At 39.5% G+C, this 21,894-nt stretch overlaps 1 long non-coding RNA gene across 2 annotated transcripts in view; it reads left to right on the plus strand.

The window, feature by feature from the left end:
• Positions 1 to 21,894, plus strand: part of LOC104969425 (uncharacterized) — a 73,697-nt gene that overhangs the window by 7,388 nt on the left and 44,415 nt on the right. For both annotated transcript variants that reach the window (XR_009495636.1, XR_009495635.1), the window contains exon 2: positions 14,798 to 14,862. This is a non-coding gene — a long non-coding RNA (uncharacterized lncRNA). The remainder of the gene's footprint in view (positions 1 to 14,797; positions 14,863 to 21,894) is intronic.

Below are 21,894 nucleotides of genomic sequence, written 5' to 3' on the forward strand. Positions count from 1 at the left end.
CTGTGTGGTTCAGTGTAAGAAAAAAAGGTTCAATGTTAAGCATCACCTACCTGTTGGTGCTTAGCAATATGGCAGAGAGAAGGCCATGAGAAGCAGAACTCTGCCCTTTCAGGGACTTAGCAATATGTCATTGGGGAGCGTCTAGGATGCTTACCTCTTAGCTGAAGGCTTAAGTCATAGGTCCCCACTCACCTGTTTTAATTTATTTTTGTTTTTATAAGTAGAGAATGTGAGTACTTGGTAGCAGACATCCAGTAGAAACCAACAACATCTACTCTAGAATTCTATATGCTACCTTATATCCTGAATGTCTACCCCTTTCTTCCTAAAAGTCTTCTCTGTCTCTCTCCATTGCTTTCTTAAAGAATGAATTCTTGGGAACAAAATAGGATGGGAATCTCATATGGATGGGAATCCCATTCATGCACAATAAAGTTGGATTATTCCCACAGCTGAAGATGCGGGGCCTTTTCCAAAACTCCATCTTTCCTTCTAACCCCCTCAAAGACCGTCTTATTGATTTCATTTAAGAAAACGTCTCTCTCATCCAACCTTTCTGTGTTCCCATTACCCTGGCTTCTTAGAAATTTTCACCATTGCTGACCACTAGGTGCTTCCTAACTCTTTCTCTAAATCAGAGGTTCTTAACCAGGGAAGTGTCTCAGAATCACTTGGGAGGTTTCTTAAAAATACATATACCCATATAAGTTCCATTACACTTGAATTCTTCCCTAAGGGCCCAGGAGTGTGTATTTTGAGGAAAAAAATTACAAAGGTTTATTTCAGGTCAAATAACCCTGCAAGTGGTTCCCAGATGGGGGAATTTCATAGATCGGTTCACTTTAAAAAAAATTGGATTGTCTTTGAAAAAAAGATACCAACTTTTGAATTCTGTCAGATATTAACAAATAAAAAAATCCTTACTACCAACTTTTAACATTAGTGTTTTATTAAATAAAGACAACTTTGAAACCCCCAAAGCAGTGTGGGAATAACTTGAGAATGAAAGTGAAGTTGCTCAGTCGAATATTCTTGAGAATAGAAGCTTTTAAATTGAATGCATTTAGATTTTTTAAAAGCTTAATACATTGTTCTATATTTTCTTATTTTCCCAGAAAGTTTTGACACAAGGGAAACTTCAGAAGTTTTTGCGAGTCAGCATTTTGGAATCACTACTCTAAAGTAATCTTCCATGCTGCTGCTAAGTCTGACCAGATCACTACTCCACTTAAAGACTTCCAGTACTTCTTTGGGCTTACCTGGTGGCTCAGGCAGTAAAGAATCTGCCTGCAATGTGGGAGATCTGGGTTTGATCCCTGGGTTGGGAAGGTCCCCTGGAAGAGGGCATGGCAACTCTTTCCAGTATGCTTGCCTGGAGAATCCCCGTGAACAGAGGAGCCTGGTGGGCTACAGTCTGTGGGGTCACAGAGAGTTGGACATGGGCAACTAAACACAGAACACAACTCTAGGAAAATGCCCAAGGTCATCACCATCACTACAGTTAGTAATAGTTTGGAGAAATATATTTGTGTATATTTGTGCAAAAGATATAAAACATTTAGGAATAAATTTTATAAGGAAGACTTTGGATGCATGAGTAGTTATAAGATATTACAATGAGAATGAAAATAAGACCTGAATATATAGATAAGGTATTCAAAAAATAAAATGCTAATTTTTCTAAATAATATATAAATTTAATGCAATCCCAGTTGAAATCTCAACAGGGTTTTTCTTAGAACTGGATGAAATTATGTTAAAATTCATATAGGAAAGTTGATTACAAATACCTAAGAAAATTACAAAACTCAAATGAGAGGTATCATAATGTTGCAGGAAGGGGGACCCCTTCCAGGGCCTGAAACTGGGATCTTGTCTAACACTTGGAAATGAATTGTCCAAGGAGACACATGTGCTGACAAAGCAAGAGATTTTATTGGGAAAGGGCACCCAGGTGGAGAGCAGTAGGGTAAGGGAACCCAGGAGAACTGCTCTGCCACGTGGCTCACAGTCTCAGGTTTTATGATGATGGGATTAGTTTCCAGGTTGTCTTTGGCCAATCAGTCTAATTCAGAGTATTTCCTGGTGGCACACGCATCGCTCAGCCAAGATGGATGCTAGCGAGAGGGATTCTGGGAAGTAGACAGACACATGGTGTCTCCTTTTGACCTTTCCCGAACTCTTTGGGTTGGTGGTGGCTTATTAGTTCCGTATTCCTTACCAGGATCTCCTGTCATAAAACAACTCATACAAATGGTTACTAAATTAATATCAGGTATTTAATACTGAATATTTACCAGTTTACATGAACCTGGAATTTATTGTTTAATTTAGAATTATTTGATTTGTAAGCACTTATCTTTCTTTAAGCCAATTAAATAGAGCTCATTTACAAATTAATCTCAAAAAGATTATCCAGAGATAAAGACATACTGAGACATATTTAGACAGACACAACTGCAAGATCTAGTTTCATTTTCTAAGTTTAGTCATGAATTAGATATTATAATATAAATTTTACTAGTTTATAAAAAACAGTTGGAATAAATAAAACTTTTAAAGGCTTTCCATTTTTCCTCAGTGTCAGGGGTTAGAGATGGTCTAGATAATTGTTCCTGAGAGCCCTGGTCTCAAGGCACAGAGAAAGAAAATCAAGTTCTAACAAAATGGTGGCAGGTCTAAACCAAATGGTGGCCAGACAAAGCAAAATGGCCATCAAAAATTACAACACAGAACACAAAGTTAAAACATACACATATAAACCTGGCAGTCCTCACCAGACACTCCCTTAAATACAAGAATACAGTCTCTCAGAAAACCTCCTATAGAGACACAGAACTTCAGATCCAAGTACTAACATTTTAAGGAAACTATATCAGGTCTTCAAAGATTTTAAAGGGAGGAAAGGAAGCCAGGTTGAAAGAAGAAGGGGAAGGAGGAGGGAGAGGGGGGTCAAAGAGGTGGCCTTACAGACATCTCCTGCCACCTGCAGATACCCAGGCATTATGGGACTTTACCCTGGGCTCCAGAGAAGGGAGGACTGGAACTCAGCTCTACCAGAAATCAGACCAGAACAGAACCAGAATTCGAGTTCTCTGCCAAGAGGAGATCATCAGTCTCCAATCCTCAGCTCAGGCTGAGGCCCTTCGACCAGATTCCAGTGTCCAGGACCTGGGGGCTAGAAAATAGGGGGAGGATAGGAAGGGTTAAGGAGAGGAAAGAGGAGAGAAGGGGAGAGAGGTCAATAAAGTCTCTTGTTCCTTACTGGTCAGGGCACTCTGGCCAGTTGTCCGCGTCAGGAGGAGACCAGGGACAAAAAGGTCCCAGTTGCAGCTGCTGAGTCTGGTCCATTGGCAGGCAAGCTGGCCCCTGAGTACCCCGAGTGGTCAGAATGTCAGTCTCAGCAAAGAGTCCCATCAGAGTCGCCATTTGTTGCAGGAAGGGGGACCCCTTCCAGGGCCCCAAACTGGAATCTTGTCTAACACTCAGAAATGAATTGTCCGAGGAGACACATGTGCTGACAAAGCAAGAGATTTTACTAGGAAGGGGCACCCGGGTGGAGAGCGGTAGTGTCGGAGTCTAGCTCCGGCGGCCAGGGAATCAGCCTGAAGGGGTGAGGGGTGTTGGCGGACGATGATGTAGCCTCTGACTCATAGCATGGAACTGCATGTTTATTTCAAGCTTCAAGTTTTCTTTTATACTTTGACAAAAGCTTTAGGTCAGAGGTTTGACATTTTTAGTTTCCCCCACTCAGATTTACTGTCTCCAGAAATCATTGTTGTCCTTCAGAGTTCCCGCTTCAGCGATTCTCTCAGAATCGGATTTACTATTATCTACTTTCTCTTATGTGTCCCATACTTAACTTGTGATTACATTGTAACTCATGCTACATTCCTCAGTTTATTTCTTATCTTTCTAAATCCTGTTTGCTCCTAGCATCTTAAGATCACTATCTCCTAAAAAGGCTTCTAGCTATTCTTAATTATTCCTAAACCCTAAACTCAGCAAACTTCTTTTGCCATAAACATTCCCCTCACAAACAGGTCTCAGATAATAATCTTTCCTATGGCCTCAAGCTGCGGCCTACATGCTCATCCTGGGACATTCTTTGTAAAGATCCTTGAACAAATGTCAATGGTTATCTTATAGATTATTTTCTGGGCACAACTGCAGAAGGCTTTGTGCTTTCTCCTGCTCCTCTCAAGAACAATAAGCACCTTAACATTCTTTCCAGCCAACTCAATCGAAGAAAGGAAGAAACAAGTCAGAATCACAAGAGCTAACCCCTTCATCCTGGGACCGTGCCTGTGAGATGAGGAGAAGGGGTTGGGGGCCATGCCTCCATTTTGTCAGTAATGCCTAACGCAGCTCCCAGCATAGTAGGGTAAGGGAACCCAGGAGAGCTCCTCTGCCCCATGGCTCACAGTCTCGGGTTTTATGGTGATGGGATTAGTTTCCGGGTTGTCTTTGGCTAATCAGTCTAATTCAGAGTCTTTCCTGGTGGCGCACGCATCACTCAGCCAAGGTGGATGCTAGTGAGAGGGATTCTGGGAAGTGGACGGACACACGGTGTCTCCTTTTGACCTTTCCTGAACTCTTTTGGTTGGCGGTGGCTTATTAGTTCCGTATTCCTTACCAGGGTCTCCTGTCATAAAACAACTCATTCGAATGGTTACTAAAGGGCCTAGGGTGGGCGGTTTTAGTCAGTGTGCTTCCCCTAACAATAACATACGATACAGCCTTAATAATTAAAGCAATATGGCGCTGATTAGACCATAACCTTTGTCATATATTTATTTCACAAAGTTTATGATTTAATCAGTGGAAAAAGTATGGTCTCTTAAATAAATGATGCTAGGAAAACTGGTCATCCATTTAAGAGAAAATGTAAAAATTAAAAAAACAATTAAATAGAAGCTTAAATATAAAAAGTAAAATAAAAACCAAATGTGAAAATCTAGGCTATGACATATATCCTGGAATTTAGTAAGACTCTTATAACCAAAATCAGAAGTTATCAAACAAAAACAAACATATTTGACTATATAAAAAATTAAGAAGTTGTGTATGGAAAAGATAACCAGAGACAAAATCAACAGACATACCACAGATCTGGAAAGAATGTTTATGAGGGAGATGACAAAAGGCCAATTTTTTTAGTAAGCAAAGAGCTCTTAGAAGCAAAAGATAATCTAAGAGAAAAAGGGGAAAGATGTAAATAGACAGTTCTAGACAATTAGAAGTGCAAATCCAAATGTCAACAAACAAGTGAAAAGACATTTAAATTAATTAGTAGTTAGATCAAAGGAAGTGAGAAAACAATGAGACTGCTTTAACAGCCAAGAGACAGGCTAAACATTGTGGAAGCGCTGTGACAGTAGTTCTCCTTAGGATACCTCTGAAGGAAGTGCACCATCAATGTTGCTGATGGAAAAGCAAATTCTTTTTGGAAGCAGATCTAGCTACACCTTTAAAATGTAAAATAAATGTAAAATACAACCACTGGGCCCAGCCCAGTTCTGAGAATCTTACCCTACACTCCTCCCAAAAAAAAACTACAGAAGAAAGAATGCTATGTTTATTTATCCTAGCAATCTCAATAGAAATACTTTCTTTTCCCCCAAAATTTCTAGACAAAGTGCTAGAACCTCATTTGGTCTAGGTAATGGACCCATGTACCTTAGGGGTGAGAGAGAGAGCAGGCTCCCTGAAGGAAAACCCAGGGTGTCATTAGAAGAAAAATTTCCTCCATCAATGTGTTCCACAAGTCAGCCCTGGTCTATGTGTCCTGTGAGAAGGTAGGAGTAAGCATTTGGATTCTTTTATAATAATTTGGAAGGATAATTTTATACGTGTTGAATTGACCAATAAAAATTGGGGGCTTCCACTTTGTAGGTATCATTTCATTTGGGTGATATGGTATCTTCTCTGCAGATAGGAACTTTTCCAAGCTAGAGTGTATGGAGACCAAAAGCACTCACCTTGAGCAGATAAATGTCTGCCAGCAGTACAGTATGCTGGGGGACCTGACACGGATGGTGCTTGTACTTATGAAGTGACTCTTCCAACCCTGAATAGAAACAATCAATTAATTTGTTGCAAGAAAGTGTGAATGAACTTCTGTCGTTTCACACTGTCTTTACAAAACCCTCTTGGTAAAGAGAGGATAGAGCTGATTTTGCCCCACCCCTTCAGGAAGATATCCACAAAGACACTGGGACCTCAAGATCATGGTTTAGACCATGCATCTGTATTTATTTTTATTAATATATTTTTTAAATTTATTTTTAAGTGATAGATGGAAAAATAACCCAGTCTTTCACCACAAATTGTTGGAGAAGTTCTGTGCTATATGTTGATGCTAGCTGTTTTCTCTTGTTTTTGAGGCAAATAAGTTGTTAGTTGTAGGAACTTAAGGGCTCACCAATGTCTGAAGATTAATAAAAACGTAGGAAACAAACTTCTGATTCTTCAAAGAATGTCATTAATAGTTACAGGATGCCAAGTGACAGCACGACCCAGATTTTCTGATTCCTCATAGAGCAGACAAGAGCAGCTATTCTCTGGGGGTGGGAAGTGTACTCCACACTATTGCTTTGTGAGATCAAGATACTGGCTGGGTGTCAACAAGAGGAAATCCCACTGAATCAGCAGGCACTTCAATTCTCATGAAACTTGACATTCAAACTTTATGAAAGACAGATATTAATGAAACAGAAATTTAAAGTCCAAATAGACCATTTGAAGCATAATCTGCTTTACCTTCCCTGGCATGCAGTTGGCAGTCAGTATGAGTCAGTTCAGTTGTGTCCGACTCTTTGTGACCTCATGGACTGCAGCACTCCAGGTTTCCTGTCCAACACCAACTCCCAGAGCCTACTCAAATTCAAGTGCATCAAATCAGTGATGCCATCTAGCCATCTCATCCTCTGTTGTCCCCTTCTCCTCCCACTTTCAATCTTTCCCAGCATCAGGGTATTTTCCAATGAGTCGATTCTTCACAGCAGGTGGCCAAAGTATTGGAGTTTCAGCTTCCCCATCAGTCCTTCCAATGAATATTCAGGACTGATCTCCTTCAGGATGGACTGGTTGGATCTCCTTGCAGTACAAGGGGCTCTCAAAAAGTTTTCTCCAACACCACAGTTCAAAAGCATCAATTCTTCGGCACTCAGCTTTCTTTATAGTCCAACTCTCACATCCATACATGACTACTGGAAAAACCATAGCTTTGACTAGATGAACATTTGTTGGCAAAGTAATGTCTCTGCTTTTTAATATGCTTTCTAGGTTGGTCATAGCTTTTCTTCCAAGGAACAAGTGTCTTTTAATTTCATGGCTGCAGTCACCATCTGCAGTGATTTTGGAGCCCCCCAAAATAAAGTTTCTCACTGTTTTCATTGTTTCCTCATCTATTCGCCATGAAGTGATGGGACCAGATGCCATGATCTTAGTTTTCTGAATGTTGAGTTGAGTTCTGAATGTGCCATCAGTATAGTTTTCTACAAAGAGTAATTTTTCCAAGATAGCACCTTATGCATATTTGGACATGACATCTTAAGTTCTTCAGTAATTAGGGCCAATTCTTTAGTGGACATGGTAGGATGTTTGAAAGCTGTGCCAAGCCTTGTTGTAAAATCTGGTTTTTCACTATTGATAAAGAAGAAACTTTTTGTAAATGTGTTATAAATATGGATAAACTGTTCTCTAAACATTAAAACATAATTTGTGAGAGAGCTTCTCAATTATCTTAAAATTTTGCTTTTTTCCCTTGTAAAAGTCTAAGCAAAGGCAATAGGCTTCCTCTCCGCATTCCATCCTCCCCCATCAAGAAAACCTTGTCAACAACAAAATTATCTATCAATAAGTTAATGTAAAATTTATGAGTGTGTGGTTAATGTTTCTCAAAGAATTTGGGATAGGGGCATTAGAATTGCTTCTATTTTTATTGCTAAATATATATAATTATCATAAAGTATCTTGGGGGGAAAAATCTATGATCTTATTGACTGATAGTTGATAAACTGTCTAAGGCTCTTTTGAAATGTGAATCCCAGGACTGTACCAAATGTATCACAAATAAGTTCATAGTCTTCCTACATTTTAAAGCTGCTTTCATATTTACCTGCTCCTTTGTTACTGACTTTGATTCAGTTGAAGCCAACAGGTATTTATGGAATGCTTAATTATGTATGTCAGAAAGCTGAAGCATTTTAAAAAAGACTCTTTCTACTTTCTACTTTGTTCTGTTATCATTATTATTAATAGACTTTACTTTTATAAGTACTGCTAAGTTTACAGAAATATTGATTGGAAAGTATCAAGTTCCCATGTATCTCCTGCCCTTTTTTCCCTGGCTTGTTCCCCATTTTATTTACATGTTTTATTAGTATGATACATTTGGTACAATCGATAAACAAATATCAACAGTTGTTATTAACTAAAGCCTATAGTTTACCTTAGGGTTCACTCTTTGTGTTGTACATTCTATGGGTTTTGACAAACGTATAGTTTCATATATTGACCAGTCTGTATCATACCATTATTATACAGAATAGTTTGACTGTACTGACAAACCCCCTGGAAACTTTCTGTTTTAACCTAAAACTGATGTTAAATTGAATCATGGATGTTAAATTGAATCTTTTCACTTATAGCTTTATTATTTAAAGTTTCCACATTTAGTATTTCTTTTTAAAAATGTTTATTTATTTTTAGCTGCACTGGGTCTTTGTTGCTGCATGCAGGCTTTCTCTGGCTGCAGTGAGGGGGGCTACTCTCTTGTTGCCGTGCATGGGCTTCTTGTGGTGGTATTTCCTGTTGCAGAGCACGGGCTCCAGGGCATGCAGGCTTCAGTATTGTGGTTCCTGGGCTCTAGAGAGACCACAGGCTCAGTAGTTACAGCATATGGGCTTAGCTTCCTTAAGGCATACGGAATCTTCTCAGACCAAGGCTCGAACGTGTTTCCCCCGCATCGGCAGGATTCTTAACCACTAGACCACCAGGGAAGTCCAGTATTTCTTTTTTCTTCTGTTGAAAAAATAGTGAGGCCATACATACCATTTGAATCCAAAATTTGTACACATGTCCCTAAATGATTAACCATTTATATTGATAGAATCTTTCATATAATTCAGTTACCCACCTCAGATATATTTATTGAGTTCTTACCTGGATCAGCACTCTGTTCCAACAGTCTTTTGATTAGGGGTGCTTGTGATAGGCAGCTTTATGCCATAGAGCTTCATTTCATGCAGAGATACATGTTTAATTACCAAAGCTCCTTTCACCATGTTTTCTTTGTCACTTTATTTTTATTATTATTCAAATGCATTTTTGAATAGGAAATATATGTATATAGTGCGAAACATACAAGGTATAAAAACATTCACATGTCCAGAAAGACTCCCACTCACCTTTGCACCCACATACTCACCTCCCTCAACAACTGTTATCAAAGCTTTATATGTGTCCCCAGAGATATTACATATGTATACAAAATAAATCTTTTAAAATAATAATCTTTGCCTTTTTTTCACTTCATAATATATTTTGGATGCTGTTCCAAGCACTGATCTATTACTTGCTTATCCTTTTGATGAGTGCATAGTATCCCATTTTTTTGATGTTCCATACATTATTTAGCCAGTCCTTTACTGATGAACAAAGTTCATTTTTTGTGGTTTCAATGCAGCAGTGAGTAACCTTGCACATATGTCTTTTTATAAGTACTTTAATACAGCCAGAGGATACATTTTAGGAAGTGACATTACTGCATCAAAGAGGAGGTACATTTTAAACTGTGATAGATCCACAGTTCTATTTATGATAGTGTTACAAAGCAGGTTCACTGCCCCTGTGGACACAGAAGCCAGTACCATGACACCAGCTTTTGAGAAAATGAAGAGCTTTATTGTGAGGTTGACCAGCAAAGAGACAGGAGGCCAGACTCCAATCTGTCTCCATGATCCACAGTTCAGGGTGAAATTTAAAAGGTTGGGGAGTTTCAAATTTGGAGGCTGATTGGCTAGTCTTGAATCAGTTCATGTAAGCTATGAACTGATGTATGGACTGATGTTGGAAGTCAGATTTTCCATATTGACCAATTTCTTGCTTCACAAAGGGCTCTGGTGGCAACATTTCTATTTGAGTTAGGTGGGCTGGGGGTTCTTAGTTCCAAGGTCATCCTGGAGACATGGCTTTTTAACTTGCACAGGTGAAGTGCTATTCTCTAAAATAACTCGTGTTGATTAATCAATCAACCTATTTAAGGAGGCAAAACCAGTTTCAGCTGGTTTCTGTGCTGTTTCAATGGGTCAGCCATTTTCCATAGAAGTTGTGTCAGCGTACGGGAGTGCTATCTGCTTGCATCATCACCAACACAACATGTTATTAAACTTTTGGATCTTTGTCAATCTGATAGATGAAAATTATACCTCATTGTAGCTTTAATTTTAATTTCTCTTATTATGTGTAAGACAAACATTATTATTTATGTCTTCAGAAAATTAATAAGGTAAAGATTGATGGCATTTAAGTTGAAGGCAGTTAAGTGATCCAACAACACCTAATAAGTGAGAATGCCCAGAAAGTGATCTGCTAAGCTTGCCACCTTGGCCACCATTTCACCTTGTTTCCATAGCACCCAGCACAGTGTGGGGGATGAAAGGTTTGCATTTCCTGGGAGTTTTCCTATCCTTGGTCTTAGTAGTTCTCAAAAAAGGTGTTGAAGAATGCCTGTTATAAAGGGAAATAAAACTCCTTACTAAAATGGCAAGATCAATGAATTCTAAAGAATCCTCCCAAAATCCCTTTAAAATCTTAGGTATTCACCCTCACCTCTGCCCTGAGATAGATCTGAATCAATATTAAGAAACTTGATACTTTCCAATCTATCCTGAATCTGAGTAACCACAATGATTGACATAAAATTCATGTTCTAGACTTCTAGGAGAGGTGAATTTATCCTAATACTGATGACACATATTTGAAAAAACACTCTTTCTTTTCCACTTCCTACTCAGAAACACTAGTTTCCTCTCTGTATGTGACTTCAAACTTGGACCTTTGGTTTCCTTATCCTCTGGGACCCTGAGAACCTGTGGTTTCCGAGTAGCAGTTAAAGACTTTGCCTTCATTCATGATGTATATGCATATATCATTGGAGTTTGTTGGCAGGTGTAGGCTTGTCCCTGACTTGTGCTGTCTCTTGATACTCCTGTCCCAGTTTGCTGCCGAAGGAGGATTATTCACCCTGATCATCATTTGCCTGAAGTCAGGGTTGGGTCTTGGAATATGAGAAAAGACAGAGCCATCTGGGGAGGAGTGGGTTTCCCAGGGCAGAACAGCTTGTGGTAATTTGACAACTGTTAAGCAAATCAACAAAGCAACTAAATGAAGCAAACTTTCTGGAATAGAAGTACTGTCAATCCTGAATTATAAATTTTCAGTTATTATCCTTTATTTACCAAATATTGAGCACCTACTATGTATCAAGTACTGTTCTACGTTTTAAAGATATAGCAAGTGACTAACATGGGAAACATGCCTGCATATAGGGTTGTTTGGGGGTTCCCAGGTGGCACTAGTGGTAAAGAACCCACCTGCCAATGCAGGAGACATAAGAGTAGTGGGTTCGATTCATAGGTCAGGAAGATCCCCTGGAGGAGGGCATGGCAACCCACTCCAGTATTCTTGCCTGGGGAATTCCATGGACAGGGGAGCCTGACAGGCTACAGTCCGTGGGGTCGAAAAGAGTCAGACACGACTAAGTGACTAAGCACAGCACCAACGCAGGGTTGTTTTATCCAAAGGTCATTGTAATTGTCTTTCCCCATTCTTATGGTGGATCTGAGGACCTAGTGAATCATACCTAGAAAAGAAGCATCCATTTCTAGTAAACCACAGCTGCACTTAGACTCAGCCTTATCTCTTTGCTACAAACAAAAGAAGTGAGCTGAATTCTTTCCTAACACAGAGCACATCGTCTAGATTCCAGGAAGAAAAGTCTTTAAGATTCTCAAGTCCATCTGGGGGAAGCATAAATGACAAGGAGAAAAAGCACCGGTTTGAAAGCTGGTCAGCCACTTTTCTGCCAAGGGCTTGTCAAAATTGCTCAAGAGAAAGAAAAAAGAGAAACAAGTGCACATATACATTTTTTAAGTAGCCAGCAACCAAGACAACACCAATTATTCAACCACAGTAAAGAAACCAGCAGCCAAACCACACTGATTATTTAACCGCGTATCCAAGTGCTGAACACAGCCATAGCCAGCCACGTTAATTTAATGTAAATATCCTGAGTAACCAGCCCCTGTGGAGGCAAGTGTTGCAGCAAAGGACAGGGCCTCACCTTTCCTTGTCTTGGCTCCAGATGTTTGGAGCTGGAAAACTGGCTATAATCCAACTAATATCCCACCCCCTCTTTTTCTCTGTTTTGCATTTTTGTTTCTCTAAAACCCTGATTCATTTTTTTTCTCACTGATCCACTGGTCTCATACGCACACACAAACTCAGGGAAACATTTCATTTGGTGAATTCTGTTCTTTTCCTCTTGATTTGTACCTTTTCTTTCCTTTCCTTTTCATTTCAATCGTCCTTCTTCTTTTCAACCTCATTGCTTTCATTCCTATGTATTTGATTCCTGTTTATTTAATTTTTACTTATCATCATATATAAAGTTTATTCTTAGTAAGTGTTTATAAGGAAAACATAAACTTTCTTCTTTGCAACTTGCAACTGCAGAAATTTCCACTAGGTTGAATTTTACTGTAAAATAGTTCCTTTCACTGGGAAATACCCAGACTTGTGAGCCCGGATGTCCAAGTTTGAAAACATAGTCCTATTTTCACTGGCCACAAATATAAACATCTGACTCAAGGTCAGCCAACCCATTGGTGTCTATCTTCTGCCTTACTCACTGGTATCCAAAGCTGCCAAATAAGAAGATCAAGTCTGCTGTGCTGTAAGGACTCTCAAGCTCCAAGGAGACATTACACGAGTAGGTGTCCCAATCCATAGTTCCACCTGAGTCAGTCTTCCAGTCATCCCAGGCCAGGTGTCAGATGTATAGGAAGCAGCATCAGGTGCTTCCAGTCCCCGGCTCTCTGGACATGCCCCCTCCAGCTGCTTAAGTCTTCCCCACCCAGATCTCAGACACTGTGGAGCGGAAACCTAGTCCTCTCTGTCTGAATTCTTGTGCCGCATCTGATTTCTTGATCCACAGAATCTATGAACATAGAAAAATGGTTATTCTTTAATGCCACTAAATTTAAGCTAGTTAGTTACATCGTGATAGATAACTTGAATCCCAGCTCAAAGGCTATTCTGAGAACTAAAGAAATGATTGTATGTAAAAATGCTTAAAACTAGACCAGTGCCAGCCACATTGTAAGTTGACCTTCCTCAGTGGTAGCTTTTATCATTACTGTGATAAAATTTCCACTGATAAATATAGGAAATTTGAAGAATTATTTAATAAAAATGCTCTTCTCTCACTCATCTTTAAAACTTCATAAGAAAATCGAGCAGAATTATGGAATTTGTAAGTTGTATTGTACTCCCCAAGATCAATGTCCTTACAAGCTCGGATAGAGAGAGACTGCACAATGATTTTCTAATAAATTGATAATTTACAGTCTGATGTGATAAAGGTCCGGAAAAACAAAGCCCTCTGTACCACAACAGAATTTTTCCTTAGAGAAGGTCCAGAATCCTGCTCACTTTTATGTTCCTCTGAGCACCCAGCAACAAAGCGGACTCCCTACCAATGTTTGCCTCGCTGACTTGATCAATGCAGTTGTGTTCATTATCTTGCATAAACTTCTGGGAAAACATTGCTTTATTTAGTATTTTCTCTATTTTTGCTTTTAAATTTGTAATATTTTCTGAGACGCTGATTGGTAATCTCATAAAATTTAAATCGATGTTTATGGATTAAATAGCCAGTATTGTTAAGAATGTACAGTGCAGTGTAAACACAAAACTCTTGCACAATCTTTTCCTGGACTTGTGCTTTTTTGAACTGGGTTCAAATCTAAACTGAGCAAGGCCACACAGGGCGTTAGAGCAAAAAATGTAAAGCTGGAATGCACTGAACCCCCTTGACTGGGGAAGATAGACCTTGGAGGAGGGAATTTTAAGGACATGCTTTTTATTTCTGGTCACCTGGCAAGCCAATCTACGAAAACATACCACACAAATGTGTTTTTCAAGCCACACACATTGTCTTAGTTAGAAAAACAACTTCAAACATCACATAGTGTTTTGGAAATTATTTGCTGAAAATGTCAACATACCCCCTGAAAGAAAAGCAGTTGCCTAGTTTTTGGACAGTTCTCATGTGCAGATTTCTTAAATTTGAAATAACAAAATAGTTAATATGATTATTTGGAGATGTATCACATTTTTAGATGGCCTGTTGAATGCTTTGCTCTGAATAATTAAATGTGTCTCATCTTATGGCGAGCAGTCCCTGTGGGTAGAGGGCAGACAGGAAAGGGAAGAAATGCCAGTAGGAGGAGCAGAGGGGCAAAGGAAAGACAAAGGGAGGGGAGAGAACAGATAGAGAGTGCGGATGGCTTCAGCAAACGGTACTCTGCTTTGAAACTCCTAGTCGCCACAGTTTTACTACAGCAAATATTAGTGCTTCTGTTTACATTTACAGTCAGTACAGAACAATCTACATATACAAAGTGAAAATTATTTAGGGCTGGTTTTGCTCAGTCAAAATGAAGTCTGGGGTAATTGTATTGCTTCTGAGTTCCTATGTATTGACCCAGTTTGGAATGTTCCTTTGCAGGGGCTATTGACTTTATGGATCAGAATCACCATCATGAGTGTGGGAAGCATGACCTCAAGTTTCAGGTAAGCAGCCTAGAGAACATTTTTGTCTCAAACAGAGAGAGCACACATCAACTAAACATCCATATGCAATTGATTTGGCTACTTGCACTGTAACTTTATTTCAGTGGCTTGCCCAATATTCTCTTGCAAAACTATATCCTTCATGGATTACCACCATTATCAATGAATAGCTTTTACTAAACATTCACATTTACAGTATATGTCATTGGCTGGACATAAAGTGTATGTTACATGGAGAACTGAGCTTACGTGTGCATTGTGCCCTTAATCCTACCGATTTTATCGATGAAAGGTTGAGATGCTCAGTGCCATACAGTGAGTAAGCAAAAGAACTGGGATTTGGAGCTAGGTCTAGCTGACTCTAAAATCTACCTTATTTTACATGACATGATACACAATGCTTACTTGCAACAGTTGGTATTGGGAAACTGGTCTACTGGGGTCTTAAATAATCCTTTCGTCTTTGTAGTCTCTAGCTTAATGTTGGCCAATTATTCCAGCAGACAAACCGAGCAGGTTGGAGGAGGGGGCTGACTTTGGTATCAGCTTGTTGAGACTGGCAATCCAACCCCAACTTTGATACCATCACAGTGAAGTCAGCCTGGCACAGCCCCCACTTGCCAACTGCCTCAGAATTGTGGTCTAGCCACAAGCCAGACACCATAGGCTCTCAGACTGGTGAAAAGGCTGGGCAAAAGGCTTGGAGAGAAATGGGCGACCTGTAGACTGCGGGTTTTCCAGGCCTGCCAAGCTTTGCTTTCTTAAAGAGAATGAAAACTAAGTAGTTGGCTGTCTTGGATTCAGGGTAATGATCCCAATAAATTCACATGTATCAAGTGACTCTTTTTGCATGTGTAGGCAGCACTGGAAATAAATAACTGAAAAGAAATAATTATTTGATGCTATCTCAAATGTCTCTGTTCCCAATTTTGCATAAAAGCTTGTTGATGACTTGAGTCATCCTGATGTATGCGTGGGACCTATAAATATATATTGAGCACTCATGGTATAATGTGTCAGGAGCCATACTTTTTCCTGAATTTATTTTGCACTCAGTGTTCATATTAACTAAGCTAACACTCTGCCATGGTGCCAGATGTGGATAACGGTGGTCTTTTTCTCTATTCCTCCAGCCTCAGAGAGGGTCTCACATTGGCTCTTGCCAGCCTCTGGGTTGTACCACCATTGTGGGCTCTGCTTCTTAGCTTCTATCATCTTTGAAAGTATAAAAGTGTTAGTTGCTCAGTCGTGTCTAACTCTTTGTGATCTCATGGACCATAGCCCACCATGCTCCTCTGTCCATAGGATTCTCCAGGCAAGAATACTGGAGTGGGTTGCCATCCCCATCTCCATTTATCATCTGTGGAAGGAATTAAATTTCCTCTATTTTATATACCTCGAGTGGTTTGTTTTCCTGGTTGGACCCTGACAGATACAGTTTTTATTCAGAATTTATTTTATATGTATATGAATTGCCTTTGATATAAGATTTTAGTAAGATCTAGAATGGGAGTCTTTCAGTTCTACAAATGTTCTGTGGGTTCTTACTATGTACAAAGTGGTTACATAGGTAACAATTTACTGATTGTTACACAGTCAGGGTCTAAAAATTTGAGATCAGCAAAAAGTTTTTTTTCAGGTCAGTGGAATATAATTGACTCAATCAATTTTCTGCCTGCATATAATAAGAAGATACTTGGAGATGGAAACATTTATGAATGTTCCTGTTTGAACTGTGTCAAAGTCAGGGCTTTTTCTATGATGGTGTCATCAGATTGCCTACTGGTGTGTATTCTCAGAGAATGTGAGCAAGTTCATTCAAACTGTAATTTATACTGATTATCTTGCAGGAAAAGTTAGGATCATATTCAGAAAGGAGGGTAGTACACATGTTTCCTCCCACCCTCAATACAAATACATGAGGATTGAACCCAATGGGCCATTAAGAACTTCCAGATCATCAGTCATTGATCTATGAAGCCTATGAGGTCCACCCACCAGATAAATTTACTAGTAAGGATGGGAAGAGACAGAATAAGGGAGGCATGAGAAGAGCCCTTTGTAATTTTTCATGACATTTAAGTGAGCAAATAAGCTAGTGGTTAGGATAATCCCAAATAAACTGTGTTGACTAATTTTGTGCATTTTATTTACCAAAGAACATGCCTGCAAATTCTTATATTATAAATCATGATATATTGAGGGATGCCAAGAAATCATGGATTTTCACTGACTAAAATCACCTGATTTCTCAGGGAAGTGGAAGTTAGAGCTTGGAATATCTTTAACCACTCTTCCCTGATACTGCCAGAATCTTGCTTTTATTCAGACCTCGTCCTTGTGTTAGCCTCAGAGAGGAAGAGGCTAGAAGATGTAGCAGACCCAATGTAGTAAGAAGAGCATGAAAAGAAGGAAGGAGTGGAAGAGAAAGAAAGAGGAGGGGTGGAAGTACAGAGTAACAAACAGTCAAGGAACTGTAACGGGTAAGGCCACAGCCATTCCAGATGCTGTTGCCTGAACGCTTCCTGCTTCCCTCCATTTCCTGCTTCTCCTATTGCCTTAGCAGCGGGAATGCAGCCCTCCTTGTTGCCCTGGCCCTGTGAGGATGGGTTAAAGGACTTTAAATTTGTTTTCATCTCTTTGCTCAGGTAGGAAGTAAGCTTCACTTCCTTATCTTACCTATCCTTATCCTTTTGTACTTAAAGTATACTTTTATTTTTAAAATGTTAAATATGAAAACCTTTCTCATCACCATTTTTCTTCTTGAAATTCAGCCAATTTTGTAGACTGATTGGCCACCGGTTCTCCATTTTCCTTACTGGATATGGGACCCAAACCATTTCCAGCTCCCTTTTATGTTTGCTCAGCTAAAAATACAATTCACCCCTTTCCACTTCAGCAACTGAAGAAGTTGAAATATATAGTTTACTTGCTTTGTTGGGCTTCCCAAATGACTCAGCAGGTAAAGAATTCACCTGCAGTGCAGGAGACACAGGAGGTTTGAGTTTGATCCCTGGGTTGGGAAGATCCCTTGGAGGAAGAAATGGCAACCCACTCCAGTATTCTTGCCTGAGAAATCCCATGGACAGAGGAGCCTGGCAGGCTGCAGTCCTAAGGCCTTCGGAGTCAGACACAACTGAGTGACTGAGCATAGCACAACACTTGGTTAAAAAGTAGCACATTTGGATATCAAATTAATTTGGTTCAAATTGAGGACAAACGAATATTGAGCCAGCTTGGAAATGATATTTAAGGCTCTTTCCCCCTCGTGGGGGACACAAGATACCAAAACTTCACAACAGATTGAGATTTCAATTGGTAGTTACTGAAGAGGGCACCCCTTTCCACTTCTTCCCCTACTTTCCTCTTTAAAGAATTTCCTGAACTGACTGAATTTAGAATAGAAAATAATAGTAAGCATTACTTTGGAAACAGTGTGGTCTAGTTGGTGTCGAAAACTTTAAACTTTTAAATGTTCTCTTTGTGAAGGAATTTGCTAATTATCCAGCAGATGTTTTTTCTTTTTATCCCTTATGCGTCATAGTTTCCTTAAAATTCTCTCCCTCCTTTCCTTTCTTGCTCTGGCTCTGGCTCTAGCTCCATCTCCCCCTCTCCCTCTCTTTTCAAGTAGTGAGGACAGGTTCAAAGAATGTGCAAAGCTTATATACCTCAGAGCCAAAGTCCTAAGGCTCTGTCTTGATGAGAAACCCTCTTACTTTAATTATAACCTCTTCTTGAAGATTCTCTTCCAACTGAGTGATTTGTGTGTCCTGGAACTAATTTTATTAAGTGGGTTGCAACATTCAATTGCTTGTTTGGATTTCATGACTCTGCCTAAACCTTCGATGCCCCATTAAAATAATCAAATATTGGATTACGAGTACCTGTATTTTTTTCAGAGGATTTAAAGCTGAGAATTCCTTCACAGTTCTGGGAATGATCAGAGAACTATCAAAACAACTCAAAATCTTGGCTGGGAAGTGATGTTCTTATCCTTGAAAGAAAAAAAAGTACCCAAAGGCCAGCAGAATATTAAAGTCACCTGGTTATTTTGCATTCATCTTAGTCAATATTTTGAGCCACTCATATCAGGTTTTGAAATAGAGTTAAATGTCTTTGTTTAGTTATATAATTATGAATTTATTATTGGTTTATTCTTAAAGGTTAACTATCCATTTTTCCTACATGGTATATTTACATAGCCTTGAAAACAAGAGCCCTGCCAATGCAGACTCATTTCCCAGGGACCTGGTGTAAACCAAGTGGGTCACATCTGCGCAGGTAATTGCCTCCATATCGTGATGGAAATGAGACTCTCAGCAGCTCATTCCGGCTCCACTCCCTCCACCTGGGCTGAAGCTCCCAGACAGGCTTTCCCACTCCCTCTGCCCTGCCCACACCTGTTTAAAAAACAGATGCAGGAGCATGAACCCAAGAAGTTACAGTGAGAAAATGTAGTTAGTGTGAGTGAATTTTATGATTGCCTAATTTTGTGGGATTACTGAGCAAATAACTTGTTGTACAACTGATTCCCGGGAAGACAAAAGGCTAAAAGTACTGAAAGGTTTCTATACGGTAGGTTATGATCAAGAGATCTGCTATAGTCATTCTTGGTTCCACACGAAATTTTCCTTTCCTAGACCGTTTTGCCATGAAAAGCATTTGGTGGTTCTTTCCTGTATACACCACCCCGCCCCAGCCCACACATCTACCAATGCTGTTACTACTCCTTCTATTACTGCTACTACTCACACACACACACCTTTCCCGAGAAAGAGTCGCAGCGCTGAAGACAGGACTTGCCTGAGTCTCGGAATATTCTAAACAATGAGGCCAATCACTTCAATTTGCAGACGCATGGATGTTGCTTGGAGGGTTCTTGAAAACCTGCTGTTCTTTTCAGCACCACCTGCATTTGGTCTTTAGAACAGAGCTCTAGTACTTCCCAAGAGTTCTGGTCAATTTTCAAATTTTTAACTTCTTTAATTAGATGAATGATGACTGGATATGGAATCTTCAACAAAATATTTCTTGATATTACTGTAACTTTCTTATCCCAGAAAGGGACCATCTTAGATGATTCTTGGATAAGAATTTGAATTATTTGGCCATATCAAATTGGGTGATAAAAATGTGTAGAGTTAAAGGAGTGAATTGACCAAAGCTATATGGTCATTTCTGCAGATGGTAGAGAGGACAATGGAGGAGGCAGTTGGGATTCAGGGGTGGAAGTCTTAGTGCTCTGTGTGGCAAGTGAAAGTCCACTGTGAGAGAGGCAGTCTGATCATTATTCCTCTTATTTCTTGTAAGTTTAGGTGATACTGTCTCTGAGGCTTAAGGTATGTCCTTGTGATACATGTCAGTTCAACTCAGTGTGCCTCCATCATGTGAAGAGGGCTAGATGGCTAGAGAGCTATATTCTACAAGACTTAAAATGTCAAAGACCAGCAATCACGATTCCCTCCTAGTGCCCCCTTCCTGCCAGAGAGCATTCTGAATTGGAGGAAGTATAGTGCTGGGTGGGAAAGAGGACAGACCCTAGGAGGGGCCTGTAAGGAAGATGGGTTTCCCCCAAAGTGTGTGGAGTTTAACACCATGGAGATTAGGTGAAGAAATCATTGAGAGAGGTGTAAGTTAGCAGGCCAAGGTTGAGTATGTCCCCAAGGATACCCTTTGTGAAGATGCTTTTCCTTCCAGTTCTGTGTGCTTTCTCCTCAAACTATGGGAGAAAATGGATTTAGAGTACAGTTATAATTTTTGTCTTCTAGGATATAGTTATCTTGCATCTCCTTCCTTTATACCTGCAGGAAAGTCTGACCACCCCTTCAATCTTAAGTGATGCCCAAAGTGGAGAAGAGGAAATAGGAAAATGAGGGAAAGCATGGACATGTATCCAATCAGTATCCTAGCCCAACCAGGAGCCATGGTTCAAGCAGAGAAAGGACAACACCCTTCCAGGAGATTATACCTGGTAGTGACCATCAGGAAACCAAGGTTCCCCGAAGGATGGAGCCATTGGGAGGAGCATTCCAAGTAGACATCCATAAACATTCTGGTGAGCAGAGACTATTAGATTGAAGACCCAGGAAAAAAGAAAAAACAAAAGTGAGGGAGAAGAATTTGTTAAGAAATATATTATCTCCAAGCTCTCCTCCACCTGAATTTATATCTCATAGTTTCACCTTCAAGCTTCAGTTTAGAAATAAAACTTCTCCAAGAAGTCCCACAACTTCATATGATGTCCTAGATATCTTATAGGATATTGGACTTGGTTTAAATTATTTTTAAATCCATCCAAATGCCTTTTCCCTGCTGACAGCTCCATGCTGCCCACTCATATAAAAAGACTCACCAGGAGAATAAATTATTTCTTCCCTTGTCAGTGGTAATTTGTGTTCACTAAATTACCTCCAGATCTACTTTCCTGAGTCAAAAATAACTTCATAGTTTTTTTTTCTTCCTTCCATGTCCATCTTGGAAAGACATATAGATTTTGAAGTTAACCTCTCTGCTAGATACTCAGAAATAATTAAGCTCGTTTTCTTCTTAAGTCAGCCAGATGTTTCATTTTAAGATGGAACAATACATGGTTTATTTGACCCAAGTTCTCATGGAAAGGCCATTGCTTTCACTTTGATAGTCCTATTTTGTGAGAGGTAAAAATGAAAAACATCTTTAAAAGAATTCCTTTTTTTTCTGGGAACAGTGCTTGGTCTCAACAGGAAACCACATTTTTAAAGAACATGTAAGTTATTACTGATGATGCTCCAGAATCTGATCAAACAGTTTAAGCTGCAGACATCACAGTGGGATTTTACCACATTGTTCTTCATAACTGTTAAAAGAGATTGAAATGTCTTATGATGTCAAGGTCTGTTTCTGGCAAGGCATCTATTTACACAATTTCTTTGTCACTTTAGCATTTTCTTCTAATCAAGCTGGGCTAATGTGCTTAGGGTACCTTTTATTTTTGTCTTAAAGAATGCTAATAAATGGTTAAGGGTATTTTTTACAACATGGTGAGTGTTATTT

This window comes from Bos taurus, chromosome 8 (assembly GCF_002263795.3).
Source record: "Bos taurus isolate L1 Dominette 01449 registration number 42190680 breed Hereford chromosome 8, ARS-UCD2.0, whole genome shotgun sequence".
Classification (NCBI taxonomy): domain Eukaryota; kingdom Metazoa; phylum Chordata; class Mammalia; order Artiodactyla; family Bovidae; genus Bos; species Bos taurus.